Source organism: Lissotriton helveticus, chromosome 7 (genome assembly GCF_964261635.1).
Source record: "Lissotriton helveticus chromosome 7, aLisHel1.1, whole genome shotgun sequence".
In the NCBI taxonomy this organism is placed as follows: Eukaryota; Metazoa; Chordata; class Amphibia; order Caudata; family Salamandridae; genus Lissotriton; species Lissotriton helveticus.
Window position 1 is genome coordinate 182,990,588 of NC_136068.1, and position 20,447 is coordinate 183,011,034.

At 47.3% G+C, this 20,447-nt stretch overlaps 1 long non-coding RNA gene across 1 annotated transcript in view; it reads left to right on the forward strand.

Moving 5' to 3' along the window:
- The first annotated feature begins 4,766 nt into the window (after positions 1-4,766).
- LOC144766692 (uncharacterized) overlaps positions 4,767-20,447 on the forward strand; it is a 33,760-nt gene continuing 18,079 nt past the window's right edge. Inside the window, exons 1-2 of the long non-coding RNA XR_013597884.1 lie at positions 4,767-4,800; positions 5,314-5,377. This is a non-coding gene — a long non-coding RNA (uncharacterized LOC144766692). The remainder of the gene's footprint in view (positions 4,801-5,313; positions 5,378-20,447) is intronic.

Genomic DNA, 20,447 nt, shown 5'->3' on the forward strand with positions numbered 1-20,447 from the left:
ACTTTAACTTGGTCCTGGACCCGGATCTGGATAGATCTGCGGGGCCGCACAGGAGCCCGTCGGCTGCTGCTGCGGCACTCAAAACTGAGATGGTGCACTTGGAACTCATGGATGTATGGCGCAGCAGACATAACACCAGAGGGGGATACACTCATTATTCAGCGTATCATGCACTGCACACTAGAATAGACTACTGGCTAGTATCACAACGGTTATCCAGCACCTCGAGGGACTGTCGTGTGTTGCCGCGCACTCTGTCTGACCACTCTCCTCTCCTCCTGACCCTGGAGTCGCCAGCGCGCGGGATCCCCCCTTCACATGGCGATTCCCTCCGTACTCTTTACTAGACGAGGCGTTCCGAGGGGAGTTAGCGAACGAAATCGAGGGCTTTTTTGAAACAAATACGGGCTCGGTTGAAAGCTTTCAGACGCTGTGGGAGACCTTTAAAGTCTACATACGTGGGATAGCCATGGCCAAACACTCCGGTGTCCTGAAGTCTATTAGACAGCGCCTGACATACTTGGAAAGTCAGCTGACAGATCTTGAGGGGAGGCATCGGGCGGAACCGGAGGGAGACGCACTAGACCAGATCAAACAAGTGCTGTCAGAATACCACACAGAGGCAGACAGAGAGGTTCAACACATGGGCAAATATGCCACGGCACGTTCTTACGGCGAGGGTGAAAGGCCTGGCTCTCTCCTGGCTAAGATGATTAAGCACCAACGGCGCCCACAGCAGATAGGCGAATTGATCTCGAGTACAGGAGAGACCCTTACGGAAGAGGAACAGATAGTCGGGGAATTTAGGCGGTACTACTCTGCTTTATACGAGTCGAAATCGACGGGAATGGAAGGGGCAATAGACGACTATTTGAGTTATATTAAGATGCCACTACTGTCCGATTCGCAAAGAGAGTTCCTTATGATGCCCATCCAAAGGGAGGAAATAGAGGAAGCCTTAGATAGTATGCGGACTGGTAGCGCTCCTGGCGCTGATGGGCTGACTGTTGGATTCTATAGATCATTTAGGGACCAGTTGGTCCCCTACCTCTCGGCCTTGTTTGATGATATATGCTTGGAAGGCTCCATGCCCCCGACTATGCGTGAGGCACTCCTCATTACGATACTTAAGCCTGGGAAACCCGACACGGAATGCGGCTCGTACAGACCCCTTTCCTTGATCAATGTCGATGCTAAATTGTACGCTAAGGTACTGGCGACGCGGCTTGCACTTCTAGCCCCTGAATTGGTGGCCCCGGAACAGGCGGGTTTTATCCCATCTAGGAACCTCACGTACAACATTCGGACGGTCCTGGGGACGATGCAACACGTGAAGCCGGAGAATAAGGCATTGGCGATATTCCTGGATATGGAAAAAGCCTTCGACTCCGTGGAGTGGCCTTTCTTGTCCAGGGTACTACGGAAACTAGGACTGGGGGAACCCTTCCTCCAAATGATAGGAGCACTGTATTACCGACCAACGGCCAGGCTGCGAGTTGGGTTGGGGACACGGTCACGGAGGCGTTCGGAATCGGCAGGGGCACAAGGCAGGGATGCCCACTCTCCCCGCTGCTATACGCTCTAGTGGCGGAACCACTAGCGTGTGCACTCAGAGAATACCACAGTAATGAAGGTATTAATTTCCCAACATATAAGATTTGTATATCCACTTATGCTGACGACACGCTTTTGTATGTTAGAGACCCGGAACTTAACCTCTCACCGGTGCTAAGGGAAGTGGTACAGTTCGGAGCCCTATCCGGTCTAAAGGTGAACTGGTCCAAATCGGTCGCATTCCCGTTGACTCCGGTGACAACTAAATTCGACATGGACTACCCATTGCAGTGGTCCGACGACCCGGTTAGGTACTTAGGCATCAGACTACATCCAGACCCGGAGGTACTGATCAGGGAAAACTACGGTGTAGCTTACATGAAATTAACTGAAGATGTGGACAGGTGGTGCCAGCTGCCGCTGTCACTTGCGGGCCGCATTGCACTCATGAAAATGCTGGTACTTCCGAGGTTCTTGTTTCTTTTTACCAACCTACCGGTGGTCCTCTCTAAGGCGTTCTTTAAAGCGCTAATCCAGACCCTCACGCGGCTAGCATGGGGAGGTAAGCAACCGAGGGTTAAGTGGCAAGTCCTAACACTACCTTATGAGCAAGGCGGTATGGGGGCACCGGACGTAGAACAGTACTACAGGGTGGCACAAGCGACGCACTTGCACACTTGGATACACGGGGATAGCAATATACCTCACGTGATCCTAGAAACGCTGTTTGCGAAGCCCCTCCAGCCAGCGGCGACGGTGTTTGCACCGGTCACGTGACATGTGGGCACTCTGGACTCTATTAAGTCTACGAATCACGCATGGCACTCCTTGGCCAGAAGCCGTGACTGCACACTGCTGTATTCCCCCCTGATTCCAATTGAATGGGCCATTTGGATACCTCCGCTGCGAGAAAAGGGGGTCACGCGTGCCCTCAGTCAGCTAGGCATACACACGCTAGGGGACCTGTTCAAGGACGGGAAGGTAGTCGGCTGGGAACAGGTTGCTCCTCCACAGAACTCGGAGACGTTGCTGCATCGTTTCCATCTGCACAGAGTCCGCACAGCCCTGCAGGAGCTGCTGGGGTCGGATATGGAGGAACCCACAGAAATACCAGAGCTGTCTTACGTAATAAAAACGAAATCGAGCGGCAAGATGATAGCACGATTATATAGGATGGGGCAGAATCACAGAGCACAAGAACCCTCGAAGGCCCGACAGGCGTGGCAACGAGACTTACAGACGGAGATAAGCGACACAATGTGGAGAGATTGCTGCCTAAATGCGAAAAAGGTATCGCTGAATGCTAGGCATAGGCTTGTGCAGTTTAAATTTCTCCAAAGAGTGTATTACACTCCGGAACGTTTGCATAGATATGGTCTCCGGCAAACGCCCGAATGTGAACGCTGCAGTGCGCCAGTGGCGGACTTCTTGCATCTGGCTTGGTCCTGCCCAGGAATAAACAACTTCTGGGAAGAGGTCTTTCTCGAGCTGGGGCGAGTACTAGAGATAGAACTCCCGGTGGACCCGGCGTTAGCTCTGCTGGGACACACCAGAGGTGTACCTCCAGCTGCGCGTCGCCTGGCTGGCATAGGTTTACTCATGGCACGGAGAGCGATTGCGATGCGTTGGATGCGTGGCCCGCTGCCAACTAAAAGTGGATGGGAAAGGGAGATGTTGTACAGTTGTACGCAGTCCCAGCTGTATAGCGAACTATTACCCCCTGTAAGTAGGCCGCGGAACTTCTGGGACCAATACATGACATACAGGTCGATAAGGAGCGACGCGGTTGAGGATCAGGAGGAGACTGAGGGGCAGCGAGAAAGGGAGGGGGGGCAACGAAGACTAGACACTTACAAGGCACTAGAAAGGGCTACACGGGGGGCGCCCGAGAAGCGCTGATACTAAGGACCAAGGACACATAGAGTAGATGCACGGGGAGATATTCGGGATGGGAGTGAAGGGTGAGTGAGGGAGTGGACGGATGAGGAGTGTGCGGGAAGATTTGACTGGGACACGAGACATAGAACGGAGAGAAGGCAGTTGCCCAAAAGGAGGAGGAGCACAGGCAGTGGGGGGGGAGGGGAGGGGGGTTAGTTGGTAAGTTGGGCTAAGAAAATTAGATTTAGACTACGAAGTCGGAAGCGCACACAACGAGAGACTATCAATACAACACTGGGAGACGTTGAGCGCACCCTTCTGAAGTAATGGGAGGTAGGGGCTTGGGGCATTGGCGTCTATGCAAAAGATTGTAGTTGCTGTAATTAAGCTAGGTCACCTGGAACGGATGACACTGAGCGAAGATGGGCACATTTTCTCCCGTTCTCCCTTTCAGGAGCAACGACTTGCATATTGTATTGTCATGATCCTAGTTTGCTGCCGGCCCCAGGGTTGTAGGCGGGAAGCTGTGTGTGTGCATGTTTGGAGAATAAAAGTTTATAATAAAAAAAAAAATAAAAAAAAAAATAAAAAAAATAAAGGATATGCATAATGTTGGCCTCCGGGCCTTTGACATAAAATAAAGAAAATATATACGCCTATGTCTCCAGTCATTACAGTCAGGCAGGTAGGACTTTTTAAGAAAGGCTCACCCTAGCATGTAGGGGGAGGGTGAAGTATTTTTTGCATGAAAGGTGGTAAGGGGTGCTATTTGCCTCCACTGCAATGTGAATCTGTAGTGGGGATTTCGCATCGATTTTTTTCAAAATCTCTCTCTTTTCTTTATCCAACTGTTGCCATGTACAGGGTTAGAGATATTAGATTGAAAACTAGAATGTCCTCGGGTATAGAGACATCGTTTCATATACAGCGGTACTTCCGTGTTTCTCGTCCTAGAGCATTGCCTATTTGCTTTTCAGAACACCGAAGCTGCCGTGCTACATATATTTGTTTTGACACAGCCACCTTGAGGACGGAAATCCCAGTCTTGTTTACTTCTACCCCAGCCCATCCTCCCTCCCACTTTCCTTATCCGGGAGGATGACGCACGAGACGGCCCAAACAGATCAATTGTTGGCCAATCACACTCCAGGAGTCTGATGGGTTTTATTTTTATCTTTCACCAATCGGCGCCCCAGGTTGTCTTTCTCGATCGTGAATTGAGACCCAATCAGCTCAGGGCTCTAACAGAGCTTTTGTGATTGACGTCACCACTGCAGTCTGCGGCAGGCGGCCATCATGAGTGAGGCATGAACTGCAGCTATGTAGCGTACAGAGTCCAAAGGCGCCGAACTTTATCCCGCGTGCAGAGTGCGAAAAATTGATTTCAAATCGTTCGCCACCGTTCACTAAGTCAATTACACATATCCGCGCCACACTCAGCGTTTCCTCTTGAGTTTATTCGGCATCGCTTAACCCTTCCTGCTCTTCCGTGTATTGGCAAGTTTCTCGTTTTCCCCATCACTCAAACATCCAACACCCCACCTCCCCCCCAGTATTCTCTACACATTGTCTTAAGGTATTTCACACATTCCCTAGCCCCCTACTTTAATGTCGGTTATTTCTCTTCACTTTATACGACTACTTTCTCCATATTTACTTAAAATTCTCTTTTATGTTTTCACTTCCATCTCTCTTACCTTGCCCTAAGTTCTCTCCGACTTTTCTTCTCCAGCCAAAACACTGCCTCCTGGTATCTGGTATGCTACTTGCAGGTCATAGATTTGAATTCTGTCATGGACTGGTTTAGCCCTCCCCTCCTCCCAATGATGATAACATGAGTATTGTTAATTTGTGTAAAAGTAACATTCGTGTTTATAACAGTTACAAATGGAAGAATTCCAAGATCGTGGAAAGGAAGGGCCTCCTACACTGAGCTCCCAGCCAGGTGAGAAGGAAACCCACTTTTACCTATGCCATTGGTCCCATGGCTGCATTGAATTCACCACTATTACTGGTCTGTCTTTCAGTTTCCACCACTCCAGCTGGCCACTGTGCTTCTTACTGCATAGACTCTGTCTTGGCTGCCATCTTGGCCTCCACCAGTTCTGTGAACCGCTGATGTGAGCACATCAGCGCTGGCCTGCTTCTGGATGTTGCCATTCGCTCCACAGTGTAAAGGAAACCTTCAGTAGCGTTCCACCGGCCAAAAAAAAGTGCTTTATCGCCTCGTCAGGGATAGTAAGCGCTATATAAATGCAATACAATCTCTGGTCCCCTTTCATCTGTGCCACTTTTGCGTTGAGTTGCGGCCCTCATCTACCCTTCGTTCTCATTCCTGAACCCCATTTGGCTTGGGAAGTCTGCCGAGCCACAAGGGTACTGTGAGGGCAATTTGCAAAAATAAGAGAATGTAAGATACACAGGCATGTTACTTAGAGTATCTGCAGACAATAAAGCATCCAGAGGATGGAGGGTACAGAGATACATGCCAACCCTAACGATTCAGATGGGAGATTACAGATTTCAAGGCTAGTCTATCGATTTCCTGCATGTAAAAACCTGATTCATAATTTGGCACGCACGCTCTAATTTCCCCCTCCAAGAATTACCTCTGACATCAAAGGTTAATGCTTTGTCCTTAATATTTGGAGGGGGACATTTGAGCATGTGACAGGCTTCAACGTTTTATTTTTGGCAGTTTTACATACCGGAAACAAAAATAGCGTTTAGAATTCTGTTTTTGTTTGCGATATATTATTAAACTGCCAAAAATTAAATGATGATTGTCTGTTGCCATACATAACAATAGAACCGATTCAGGCAGATTGCCTCTCCTTCAGTGTAAATCCCCGACTTGCCTGTTCTAAATTGTTGCTATGTAGGAAGGAGGGAGACATTTAGTAGAATGGAAGTATAGGGAACACTGTCTAATTTGAAGACCAGGTTAATTTTCATGCAGGGTTTAGGAACATAGGGGGAGGAGACTTTTCGAGATAGCATCCATTATGAGTGACGTTGTGTTTGTAGGTTAGTAAGGATGTGGTTAATTAATTGTATTGTTTGTGATAGGTTGCGAGGTGTGATTGCTTTCGTATGGAAAAGTTAGACGGTTAATGGAGAGATTTGCTAGTATCTAGAGTTGATTAGTATTTGTATATGAGGAGTGTGTTGTAGGATAGGTAGAGTTTTATGGCTCATTAATTGTTAAAGATGTAAGTAGTGGATTGTTACCTTAAGTTCTTATGGTGAAGATACAGTTTCTGGCCCTAAGCCCTTTCCAGGCGGCAATTGGCGCAAACGGGCAACACCATAAACCACAAAAATAGCTTAAACAGCCTCTACACACTCAGGTTAGGGTTTTATCTTTTTTGCATGTATTTGAGGGGGAAGGGCACTTGACCTTCAGTAACCTTAGTATGGTTTAGGGGAAACAAGGAATGTCATTTAAACAGTCACATGTAGACAAAAACAGCAGATTTAAAGTCAATATGCAGGCAGAAAGTGCACAGTTTTACCACTTTTACTTTGACATTGTCCCCTGAGCTGTTCAGGGCTCATAGAAGCTGGGAGTAGAAAATGGAGGTGGCTATCTCAGTGTTCTATCCCCAAACATAAGAGGCTGTACAATGTGTGAGGGGCAAAGGATGGTCTGCCCAGGTGACTGGCTCAATTACTGAACCAGAAACTTGTGCTGAGGGAAGTCAGATGCTCTTCACCTCACAACCCCTTTGGATACAGACTGGCCCAATAAATACTATGCAGTTCCTGTTCAACCCTGCAGGTAAGGCCAAATGAAAAACCACTAAATTATGCTATTTTCACTCTTAAAATAGTTTTACACCCCAAAACAAGTTCTACACACTCTCCCAAACACAATTTAAATCACAGAAAGCAGATGCAGTCTCTACAGACTCCAGGTGGGGTTTGGGGTTTTGCCATTTTTTATTGTATTTTAGGGGGTGGGGGCTTGGTCTTTAGAATCCTTAGTACACTTTAGGGGAAACAAAGAAAGAAATGTAAACAGTCAGTGTTGGACTTGGCCCTTTCAGCAGGGTCATCTCAAACTGGCGGAGTGAGCTAAAGAATGATGATGGTTTAAACCCAGATCAGTTGATTGGGGTGAGTGCTTGCAATGTTCAACACTCCCTCCATCATCCCCTTTGGTTTTGCTCATCTCAAACGTTTTGCTTTCACCCTCCTGTTTTCTGAACCTGTTTATGTTGGCTTTTAAGTCTCTGTGCACTTTACCACTGCTAACCAGTGCTAAAGTGCTTGTGCTCTCTCCATTAAACATGGTAGAATTGGGTTACACCCAATTGTCACATTTAATTTACTTGTAACTCCCTAGTAAAGTGGTACTACATGTACCCAGGGTATGTAAGTTAAATGCTATTACTGGGCTTGCAGCTCTCATTGTGCAACCCTCTTAAGAGGTCCTTTAAATCTGTCTCAGGTCTGCTATTTCAGCCTGTGTGTGCAGTTTTAACCTGCCATCTTGACCTGGCAAAATAAACCTTTCGCCATGCTTAAACCTTCCCTTTTAATAATATAGGCAGGGCCACTGGAATTATGCGATGGGGTGGCTGATGCGATTTTTGCATAATTGTAGATTTGTTGCATTTGCCACAAATTTCCATCATCTGCCGCATAATATGCAGATTGTAACATAAACAAATTTGGTTTCTAGCTCAAATGGTTAAAAAGTTGCTAAAAATTCAGCAACCTGTGTTGCAGTGTGGTGGAAGGCCCTTTGCAAAACTGGACTGATCACCTTTCTATTGCTTATTGCTAATGTTGGCTGCTAAACAGGTACAAATGAGGTACAACTAATGCCAAGTCAGTGTTACCAAGTTTAAAAATGACAAAATAATAAAGTAATACTATTACAAATTGTGCCACATTATGCAGCATAATTTGCATTTTCTTTCCGCATAATTTACTCGACCCTGCCACATAACTTGACCCTCTTCTGCCGCATAATTCCAGTGGCCCTGGATGTAGCTCACCCCTAAGGTGGGCCCTGGACAGCCCAGAGGACAGGGTGCAATGTATTTATTTAGTAGGACTTGTACTTTTAAGTTTTACATATCCTGATAGTGAAGAATCGAATTCAAGAGTTTTTCACTGTCTCAAGCCCCACCTCTCCTATAGGATAACATTGGAGTTACCATATTACATTAAATAGGCTGTAACTAATGTCAAAATGGGAACAGGTCAACAGTTAATATTTGGTGTCTTTGGAATTGTAGTACGAAATGATTTTGCATACCCCATGGAGTTAGTTTGAAGCCAGGGCAGGGGGTGCAGGAAACCTTTAGAATATTCTCCCCCTTCAAAGGAGGCCCCAGGTGTAAATATTGGACCTCAGACACCAGCTCTTCAGTAACCTTCTGAACCTATGCTGTGCTGCTTTGCTGTCAGAAGGGCTGCCACCCAGTTGCCCTGCTACTCTGCCTCTCTGCTGCCCTGTTTGCTGAGAAAAAAGGTTAAACATGCACCCTTCATCCCAGACTGACGTGACTCAAGGGGTGAGCCAGCTGAACTCCTGTTCTGAGCCACAGGGACATAACAAGTTCAAGAGGTTCCCTGCAACTGCCCAGCTGACCTTCAACTGGACCTACCTGACCCCCCAAGTGGTGCCCCTCTGTTCCTCGACCCTTGGTGTGACCTCAGTTGAGCTCCCCTGAAGTTTTTGGGCTCTTAGCGACAGTGAACTGTCCCGTTGGCGCAAACATCTTGCCACCCGCAGCCATCACCAACACGAAGTTCTGGAGAGCCAACTATTTACACTACAGCCTCGACCACCATGGTGACCACCAACGCGAAGCTCCAGCTCTGACCATCCAAGATGATGACTGGACCTTTGCGCTACAGCAGCGACCACCCGCAATGCCCAGCCGGCTCTTTGCGCTACCTTGACAAACACCAGCGATGCTCTGTCTGGGGACTGTGGCCTTTCCACCGCGAACTGAACTCTTGGTGCTGGACAGAGAAGGTAACTCTTTCAGTGAGACTAACCTTGTCCCTGTATCCAACCCGCGCTCTATCGTATTTGGCCTGAACTAGTGACATTCTTCTGGTCTCGCACTACCAGATAACAGCGAGTGGGCCTTTGGCCTTTTTGGCGTTTTTTTTCCATTTAAATCTTTGAAAATTTGGAAAACGACCTTTACAACGCTATCAAAACATCGCAATACATTTACTTCGCTGTTATTACAACGCAAGTCGCAGGGCTCTAGACTAAGGAATAGTGTGATTTACTATTCCAACACCTTCCCTACTGTTACGTAGGCTGGAGTTGGAATAGTACATCATACTATTCGTCCAGCGCTCTCCAGTGCAAGTCGTTGTAACAACTTGCGTTGTAAAAACCGCTATGTAATGTTCCGCGATCTTAATGATCACGTTGCATCGTCAAGCATTTAAAAATGCATAACTCTGGTTCTACTGATAAACTAACCTTATATAAATTGCTATTTGCAGATTGAAACTTTTGTTATGTGCAGTGCACAGATACTCATTAGGTCTAGTGTTAATAGCCTAAAATTGCAAAAATAAATAAATACATAACTAGATTAATAGAATGGTAAAGGAAGGTAGAACAGGGTCTAGACCCTCAAAAGAGCAAAACTCAGTAATGTCACCCAAGAAGATTCCCGCTTTTAAAAGTTCTTTACGCTGGAAAAAAGTTGAGTACTGCATTATACACTCAAGTAAATACTACAAATAAAATGTAGATTGGGAATGAAAACCAGAAGTCTATACCCTACTAGGCAGAGATCAGAGCTCAAATGCCATTTAAGCACTAGGCACTATAGTTATCGGTATAATGGAGTCCTATGGCCAAGATTGGTCAATGGCTGCTATTTCTAATCACCATTCACAATGCACAAAACGTATGCATGATGAAAAGCTCACCTAAGATTTCCGTCACTGTGGTACAGGTAGCAGTTCCCTGACCCAACAGCAAAATGCCAGATTACAGAAGGCCACGTGGCTCGAGAACTGAAGATGATTCATGTTCCTATCTGCTGGAATCCCTTTGCATCAAATATGTCAACAAAAAGTGTAATTATTTCACCACTGCTGGTTGTGACTGGATTATTCCGCTCCTGGAGGTGACTACACCTACAGGAAAGCAGTGCCACCAACAAATATAGTTAATGAACCAGGGATTCAAAAAGGAATTCTTGCACAACCACCAAACACATTTTAAAGGGGTTGGTGGCATTGCAGATGCTACAGCTACAAAAATCTTCCATGACAATCTTTAAACAAGTAGGTGGCTCCCATTAGGTCCTCTTGAGGCAACTAGAGGCACATGTTAATTTGCTTGTGCACTGTGGGTGGGGGTTAGGGACAAAGAGTGGAGGGACAGGCATACCATTCCATGCTCTAGGCTCCAATCTTTGCCCTGGTTCATGACCAGGGCAGATATTGGCTAATGTTTTTCTCCTACATGTCAGCTGCATGACATTTTGTCCTGGGGAATCTGAACCTTGCAATAGTTACAAGTGTTTCTCTTGTAGATGGGCAGATAAACCCTTTCTAGACAGGCTCTCCTCTGTAAGGAGTAGCCCACCTAACCATTCTCCCCACAGGCAGGGCACTTCAGATTCTCCAGGCAGTCCTTCAGCATTTCCAGCAGGAACCTTGACCCAGACTCATTCCCAGTCTGGTGGGAGGACAGCAGTGAGCAGACACTGGCCTGGAACTTAGCACTTCTTCAACTGTACTGGTGTTCCGCTCCTTCCCTGCTCTGTAAGGGAACCAGCTGTTCACCAAGCTTGATGATCTTTGGCCCCAGTGCAAGCCAGGCAACCCTCTATCATAGTTCGCAATTTAGGGTACTCCACTAATCTCACACTGCTTGATCAGCGCATGCCAGGATCACGGTTAACAGTGGTCCTTCCTGAAATTGTATCAACCAGGTCCCAACCAATTCAAGCGCAGGTGTGTAGAAGGGACCACATAGCGAGCCAAATCCTTTGTGAAGCAGATAAGGTAGGAGGGAAGATGGGGGACCGCAGGTAAGAGTGCTCTGGCAGGAGAATGTTAGGAACTACTGGCAGTCTACAAAGGGAGGAATCTGACCCTCCTGCAGATACTGTAACCCTCTCTACAGGAAGACACTGGAACCTTGCTTAAAGTTTTATTTTGGTTTACACGGATGACAAAATGGATTATATCTGCACTATATCTGCACTCTTCTCAACTATGCATGCAGTATCCAATTTTATTCTGCACTTTTCACATGGTGTTGCAAAATCCTTCATTTACAACCCACGCAGATGTAGGTGAATGACCCTAACCAAAGAAGATGGACAGGAATTTCTGCATCATTGAGTTTGGTAGGCATTTCCCCTGAAGTACACAGGCTAAAGAACTGTCCCTTCACTTTGAAATATGCTGATTCCCCACAGTCTCATAAATTCCCTGGTAGAGAGGGTGATAGCCACTCAAAGAAGAGGCACTTTGGGTGGCCACTCAGAGCAAGGCTCTGGGGTCTCAGTCCATGTGATCTTGCATGATTCTGTAACAGGACTGGAGGCTTCAGATTATGCAGACTCCACTTCACTTTTATTTCTCAGCACCCTTTTAGTAAAAAGAAAATAGCATAACACTCTGTAGTATTGAAAGAACTACAATACCTATAAGTATAGAAAAAAGTCTCATAAAATCAAAGTAGAATGACCTATCAACATTACTATGTCCATATAAACAATGATGACAAATTCAGATATGTCTCTTCTTTGCTGTTCAGCGGCCATGGTAAGTACTAATTTTAATTTGTTGTCTATATTTGTATTATGATTAATGTTCAGATTAAGAGCCTAATTTTAACGTTGGCAGAGACGGACCTCCATCGCAACGGAGATGGTGTTTTCTCCCCAACAATATAGTAAAGTAGTCCGCCCGCCTGATTTAAATATGCCCGACGGAGTGAGGGCCGTTAGAGAAATTGCTATATGTCCGTCCGCCCATCGTAAGGTGAGACTATGGGCAGATACATAGCCATTTTTTAGGTCTCGCGCCTGCGATGCATATGGCGAAGCCATATGCGCATCGCGCAGGCGCGATACTATAGTCATCGGCTATGCTTCCCAGGAGACAGGAGATGTCACGCGCACGCTCTGGAAAGCGATCGGCGCCGGCCGCGCGCGCGCGTTTCCCAATCTCCTGTCTCTCTGGGAAGCACACAAGCAAGCCCAGCAAGCCCCGCCAAGGTAACTTTGAAATAATCTTTATTTCTTGATAATTATTGCCTCTGGACTTTTTTGTTTAATATTACGGGCATGTGGGTTGTGTGATGCTGCATAAACAGATGCGTTTGGAGTTTATTTACCGATCCGCTATGGAGGGGCTTTTCTTTAATCTGTTGGTGGCTGTTTTTTTTTTTTTATTTATATTGCGTCTTCATGTACACATGATGTTTGACTTTTTTGAGCAATTCGTTACGTTGGGCTTTTGTATAATTTGATACTAGCTGTTATTTTATTTATATTGCGTCTCCCGATGCTGTGTTTGCCTGCCCCGCCAGCTCTCCAAGGTTGCTATTTGTTTCTTTCCCATCTGCGTACATCACTTGCGGGATACAGGTAAATCTGCATTCTAGAGTTGCCTTTATTGTTTTGAGGCCGGGCGCAGGGGCTGCTCCGATGTTATCAAGGCTGCTATCCCACTGCTAAGGCGGTGCTGCACTCACTGCCTTGTTTATATTTGTTTTAGTTCCGTGATGCTCCGATCTTTGCCCCTTCCGAGTGGAGCTTCCGAGTGGAGCTTCCGAGTGGAGCTTCTGAGTGGAGCTTCCGAGTGGAGCTTCCGAGTGGAGCTTCCGAGTGGAGCTTCAGAGTGGAGCTTCCGAGTGGAGCTTCAGAGTGGAGCTTCAGAGTGGAGCTTCCGAGTGGAGCTTCAGAGTGCAGAGTGGAGCTTCAGAGTGGAGCTTCAGAGTGCAGAGTGGAGCTTCAGAGTGGAGCTTCAGAGTGGAGCTTCAGAGTGCAGAGTGGAGCTTCAGAGTGGAGCTTCAGAGTGGAGCTTCAGAGTGGAGCTTCAGAGTGGAGCTTCAGAGTGGAGCTTCAGAGTGGAGCTTCAGAGTGCAGAGTGGAGCTTCAGAGTGGAGCTTCAGAGTGGAGCTTCAGAGTGGAGCTTCAGAGTGGAGCTTCAGAGTGGAGCTTCAGAGTGCAGAGTGGAGCTTCAGAGTGGAGCTTCAGAGTGCAGAGTGGAGCTTCAGAGTGGAGCTTCAGAGTGCAGAGTGGAGCTTCAGAGTGGAGCTTCAGAGTGGAGCTTCAGAGTGGAGCTTCAGAGTGCAGAGTGGAGCTTCAGAGTGCAGAGTGGAGCTTCAGAGTGCAGAGTGGAGCTTCAGAGTGCAGAGTGGAGCTTCAGAGTGGAGCTTCAGAGTGCAGAGTGGAGCTTCAGAGTGGAGCTTCAGAGTGCAGAGTGGAGCTTCAGAGTGGAGCTTCAGAGTGGAGCTTCAGAGTGGAGCTTCAGAGTGCAGAGTGGAGCTTCAGAGTGCAGAGTGGAGCTTCAGAGTGCAGAGTGGAGCTTCAGAGTGCAGAGTGGAGCTTCAGAGTGCAGCTTCAGAGTGCAAAGTGGAGCTTCAGAGTGCAGCTTCAGAGTGCAGAGTGGAGCTTCAGAGTGCAGAGTGGAGCTTCAGAGTGGAGCTTCAGAGTGGAGCTTCAGAGTGGAGCTTCAGAGTGGAGCTTCAGAGTGGAGCTTCAGAGTGGAGCTTCCGAGTGGAGCTTCAGAGTGCAGAGTGGAGCTTCAGAGTGGAGCTTCCGAGTGGAGCTTCAGAGTGCAGAGTGGAGCTTCAGAGTGGAGCTTCAGAGTGGAGCTTCAGAGTGCAGAGTGGAGCTTCAGAGTGGAGCTTCAGAGTGGAGCTTCAGAGTGGAGCTTCAGAGTGGAGCTTCAGAGTGCAGAGTGGAGCTTCAGAGTGGAGCTTCAGAGTGTAGAGTGGAGCTTCAGAGTGGAGCTTCAGAGTGCAGAGTGGAGCTTCAGAGTGGAGCTTCAGAGTGGAGCTTCAGAGTGCAGAGTGGAGCTTCAGAGTGCAGAGTGGAGCTTCAGAGTGCAGAGTGGAGCTTCAGAGTGCAGAGTGGAGCTTCAGAGTGGAGCTTCAGAGTGCAAAGTGGAGCTTCAGAGTGCAGAGTGGAGCTTCAGAGTGCAGAGTGGAGCTTCAGAGTGGAGCTTCAGAGTGCAGAGTGGAGCTTCAGAGTGCAGAGTGGAGCTTCAGAGTGGAGCTTCAGAGTGGAGCTTCAGAGTGGAGCTTCAGAGTGGAGCTTCAGAGTGCAGAGTGGAGCTTCAGAGTGGAGCTTCAGAGTGGAGCTTCAGAGTGGAGCTTCAGAGTGGAGCTTCAGAGTGGAGCTTCAGAGTGCAGAGTGGAGCTTCAGAGTGGAGCTTCAGAGTGGAGCTTCAGAGTGCAGAGTGGAGCTTCAGAGTGGAGCTTCAGAGTGCAGAGTGGAGCTTCAGAGTGGAGCTTCAGAGTGCAGAGTGGAGCTTCAGAGTGGAGCTTCAGAGTGCAGAGTGGAGCTTCAGAGTGGAGCTTCAGAGTGGAGCTTCAGAGTGGAGCTTCAGAGTGCAGAGTGGAGCTTCAGAGTGGAGCTTCAGAGTGCAGATTCAGAGTGCAGATTCAGAGTGCAGATTCAGAGTGCAGATTCAGAGTGCAGATTCAGAGTGGAGCTTCAGAGTGCAGAGTGGAGCTTCAGAGTGGAGCTTCAGAGTGCAGAGTGGAGCTTCAGAGTGGAGCTTCAGAGTGCAGAGTGGAGCTTCAGAGTGGAGCTTCAGAGTGCAGAGTGGAGCTTCAGAGTGGAGCTTCAGAGTGGAGCTTCAGAGTGGAGCTTCAGAGCGGAGCTTCAGAGTGGAGCTTCAGAGTGCAGAGTGGAGCTTCAGAGTGGAGCTTCAGAGTGCAGAGTGGAGCTTCAGAGTGGAGCTTCAGAGTGCAGAGTGGAGCTTCAGAGTGCAGAGTGGAGCTTCAGAGTGCAGAGTGGAGCTTCAGAGTGCAGAGTGGAGCTTCAGAGTGCAGAGTGGAGCTTCAGAGTGCAGAGTGGAGCTTCAGAGTGGAGCTTCAGAGTGCAGAGTGGAGCTTCAGAGTGCAGATTCAGAGTGCAGATTCAGAGTGGAGCTTCAGACTGCAGAGTGGAGCTTCAGAGTGGAGCTTCAGAGTGCAGAGTGGAGCTTCAGAGTGGAGCTTCAGAGTGCAGAGTGGAGCTTCAGAGTGGAGCTTCAGAGTGGAGCTTCAGAGTGGAGCTTCAGAGTGGAGCTTCAGAGTGGAGCTTCAGAGTGGAGCTTCAGAGTGCAGAGTGGAGCTTCAGAGTGGAGCTTCATAGTGCAGAGTGCAGATTCAGAGTGCAGATTCAGAGTGGAGCTTCAGAGTGCAGAGTGGAGCTTCAGAGTGCAGCTTCAGAGTGGAGCTTCAGAGTGGAGCTTCAGAGTGGAGCTTCAGAGTGGAGCTTCAGAGTGGAGCTTCAGAGTGCAGAGTGGAGCTTCAGAGTGCAGAGTGGAGCTTCAGAGTGCAGAGTGGAGCTTCAGAATGCAGAGTGGAGCTTCAGAGTGTCAAGAGCAATGCCAATAGCTCTAACTTTAACAAAGGCAAAACCATTGCATTGTAAATGCTTGTTATTTTACCGAATCACATGCTCATGCTGCTGCCTGGTTTGTCTACATGCACACAGGCAGAATCACTCGGTACAAAATGGCTCCTGTTCACTCGTCAGTACGGTCTTGCGCCGCCCCACCTTCCCCCTGCCAAATACATTCATTCCAAATACTGCTTATTTTCATATCAGACTGACTTCTCACATCTGGGATAGCAGGGGCACCTTCCACAGTGATTAGTGCTTCACAAAAAATAATTCTCGGCTAGCGCTCAGAAGCCTTGAAGCTTTGATTGAATGACACTGCAGTTTGATGCCCCGCTCGTTTTTTGATGCTATGCGTTCCAGACACTGATTTTATTAAGACTCACTTGGAGCTCTAAACTGTCACTTGATCTTTCTTTGGGTCATTTCGTTTGCCCGGAAGGACTAACATATCTGTGAAACCCTCTTCTTTTATAGTTTGAGCATCGTCTTCGTTTAGCAGGATAACATTATACATTTGAAAATACAAATATCCGGGAAGAGCAGAGAGCAAATCTCCGCGATGTTGGGCATTCTCCTATCATAAAGGAAGCGTGTTGGTGGGACCTGTGGCATCTAACGCATCATTTAACCCTATATGTGTGGGCACCTACCACAATAATGTATAGGATGAGTTTGTTCCGTTCCCGTTTTTAATTTGATGTAAAACTCAAATCACTGCACACTCTCTACTACACACTCTCTACTACACACTCTCTACTACAGTCACTACTCTCTACTACACACTCCCTACTACAGTCACTACTCTCTACTACACATTCTGCTACACACTCTCTACTACAGTCACTACTCTCTGCTACGCACTCTACTCTCTACTACACACTCTCTACTACACACTCTCTACTACAGTCACTACTCTCTGCTACGCACTCTACTCTCTACTACACACTCTACTACACACTCTCTACTACACACTCTACTACACACTCTCTACTACAGTCGCTACTCTCTACTACACACTGTACTACACACTCTACTACAGTCACTACTCTCTACTACACACTACTACCCACTCTCTACTACAGTCACTACTCTCTACTACACACTCACTACACACTCACTACTACAGCCACTACTCTCTTCGACACACTCTATACTAGACACTCTCTACTACACACTATCTACTACAGTCACTACTCTCTACTACACACTGTACTACACACTCTACTACAGTCACTACTCTCTACTACACACTACTACACACTCTCTACTACAGTCACTACTCTCTACTACACACTCTACTACACACTCACTACACACTCACTACTACAGCCACTACTCTCTTCGACACACTCTATACTAGACACTCTCTACTACACACTATCTACTACAGTCACTACTTACTACACACTTTACTACACACTCTACTACACACTCTACTACACACTCTACTACACACTCTACATTACACACTCTACATTACACACTCTACATTACACACTCTCTACTACACACTCTACACTACACACTCTACTACACTCTGCTACACACACGCTCTACTACACACTCTACTACACACCCTCTACTACTCTCTACTACTCTACTACACATTCTCTACTACTCTACTACACACTCACTACTTTCTACTACACTCTACTACAGACTCTCCACTCTCTACTCCACACTCTCTACTCCACACTCTCTACTTCAATCTCTCTACCTCAATCTCTCTAATTCAATCTCTCTACCTCAATCTCTCTACTTCAATCTCTCTACTTCAATCTCTCTACTTCAATCTCTCTACTTCACATTCTGTATTACACACTCTCTACTACACACTCACTACTCTCTACTACACACTCTCTACTACACACTCTACTACACTCCCTACTACACATTCTCCTACACACTCTACTACACACTCTACTACACACTCACCACTCTACTACACACTCACCACTCTACTACACACTCACTAGTCTCTACTGCTCACTCTCTACTACACACTCTCTACTACACACTCTCTACTACACACTCTCTACTACACACTCTCTACGACACACTCACTAGTCTCTACTACACACTCACTACTCTCTACTACACACTCACTACTCTCTACTACACACTCTACTACTCACTTACTACTCTCTACTCACTCTCTACTACTCACTACTACTCTCTCTACTACTCACTATTACTCTCTCTACTACTCTCTCTACTACTCACTCTCTACTACTCACTCTCTACTGCTCATGACAATGCCATTTATTTATCTGTTTCCAAAACCAACACATAAATAAAACATTTGTCATTTACAATGCCAAAAGCGCTAACTTTTGCAAAGGCGAGACCGTTGCATTGTAAATGCTTGTTACTATGAGTCACTGCCAAGCAAACCTTAGTGGTAAGGAGTAGTAAAAAAATGAAAAATGTCCACCACCCAAGGGAGAGGACTCTCCTGGTAAGGGGACATTATATATTTTATTTATAAAAAAGAAATTCCTGCTTCGGGATTTTCTTTTTGGAAATAAAAAAAGAAAACAGTTTGATGGAGCTCTGCACCAAACTGCAAACAGCTTTGACAGGAACGGCCATGACTGCGGTTCCTGGCAACGCTTTAAGAAATGACTACTGCCTTCTTTGTGGTCATTTCTAAATCTGTCAGGCGGTACCTCTGTCAGGGCGACTGAGTAATTTACTCTGTTGACCTGGGGGAAAAATGGGATGTCCACCAGAATGAAAATGTGGCCTTTAGTTGTAACTTTAATTTTAAGTGTTTAACTGTTCCAGACTTTTTTTTCAAGCAGGATTCACGGACTTCTGTCAGCGATAATATATTATTCCTTCTTTACACATGTCACTTTCCAATGGTCCGGTTGTGTTCACTATCAGTCAATCACGCTGGCACCAAATTATACATTCATCTCCTCAAGTATCTGATTGTGGGTTACCTATCTTTTTTTTTTTTACCGGCCTTACCTTCCGGTCTTGTTTTGTTGGGTGACACAATTGCTTTGCGTAAAAAATGGTGTCTGTATGTATCAGGATCAATGTATGGTCTGCAGTACTTTAATCGATTTTATACGCTGATTCTGCATGTACCGTAGACACTGCAGACAGCTGGATCCGGAATGGAACAACCTATTTAGAAAAAATTGATGTGTTGAGTGGTCTCTGCCATGTTAATACGATATCACCTTTGCTCACAGTGATCCACTCACTGGATGCGATGTCTCGGCATTCCATTCTCTATTGCCTACACATGAGTTATTGGACTGCTTTTGGCTGTTCACTTAATTTACTGAGTAGACATGCACGTTTACGCAGGGGCCGTCATAATCTCTCTTTATTTAAGTAAGTGAGATTCCCCGGCTGCATTTGTTTTCCACGTGCTGCGGGAAGACCATGCTTTTTGAGAGAAAGCTGAGTTTAGTAAGTTTAAGGACACCACCTCTCAGTTATTAGGTTTCGCTGGAGGGCGGAGCTCTTAGCTCCGCCTCCAGAGAAATCTCTTGATTTCAGTAAGGACTCTGGAATACGCCCCCCTGTCCCATTGGCTAGCTCCATAAATGGAGGCTAGCCATTGGAACAGAGATCTGTCCGTCAAGGCCGGACCAGATTCGGGGGCGTTCCCGAGATTTTTTCCCAGGGCGGAGTTACGTTTTTTCCCGTTCCCTCCCCTTTCACTGAAAGTCTGTCCACTCCCGCCCCCTCCGTGTGCCTTTCCGCCCCCCCTCGCTGTCCTGTGCACGTTTCCCGCCGTCCGTGTCCTCTCCCGCCCCCTCCCGCCGTCCGTGCCCACTCCCGCCCCCTCCCGCCGTCCGTGTCCACTCCCGCCCCCTCCCGCCGTCCTTGTCCTCTCCCGCCCCCTCCCGCCGTCCGTGTCCTCTCCCGCCCCCTGTGTCCTCGTAGGTGCTTGTTCCTGAAAAGTCTCCATATGACGTTGCTGGTCTTTGAAATGCCCGTCCGTGTCCACTCCCGCCCCCTCCCGCCGTCCGTGTCCACTCCCGCCCCCTCCCGCCGTCCTTGTCCTCTCCCGCCCCCTCCCGCCGTCCGTGTCCTCTCCCGCCCCCTGTGTCCTCGTAGGTGCTTGTTCCTGAAAAGTCTCCATATGACGTTGCTGGTCTTTGAAAATATCCCCAGATGGCATTGGAGAGGCACATGAGGATTCCCGAATGGCACTAAATGGTCAGATCTTCATCGGCATGGTGTCCTCTCAATATCAAGTCAGACTGGATATTGTTCGCCTCATTGACGCGCCGGTCAATGCCTGCATTCGGTTTGTGTATTTCTCTATGGAGGACGAACTGAAGAGTAAAGTGAGCAGTTTCCTCTTTGTACCCGCTCAATGGATAAATATGAAATTGTATCCTGCATTTCTGTTTTGTCTCATGTAAGAACCATGTCATGTTTTTGTATCTCCTATGTGCATTACACTGCAAG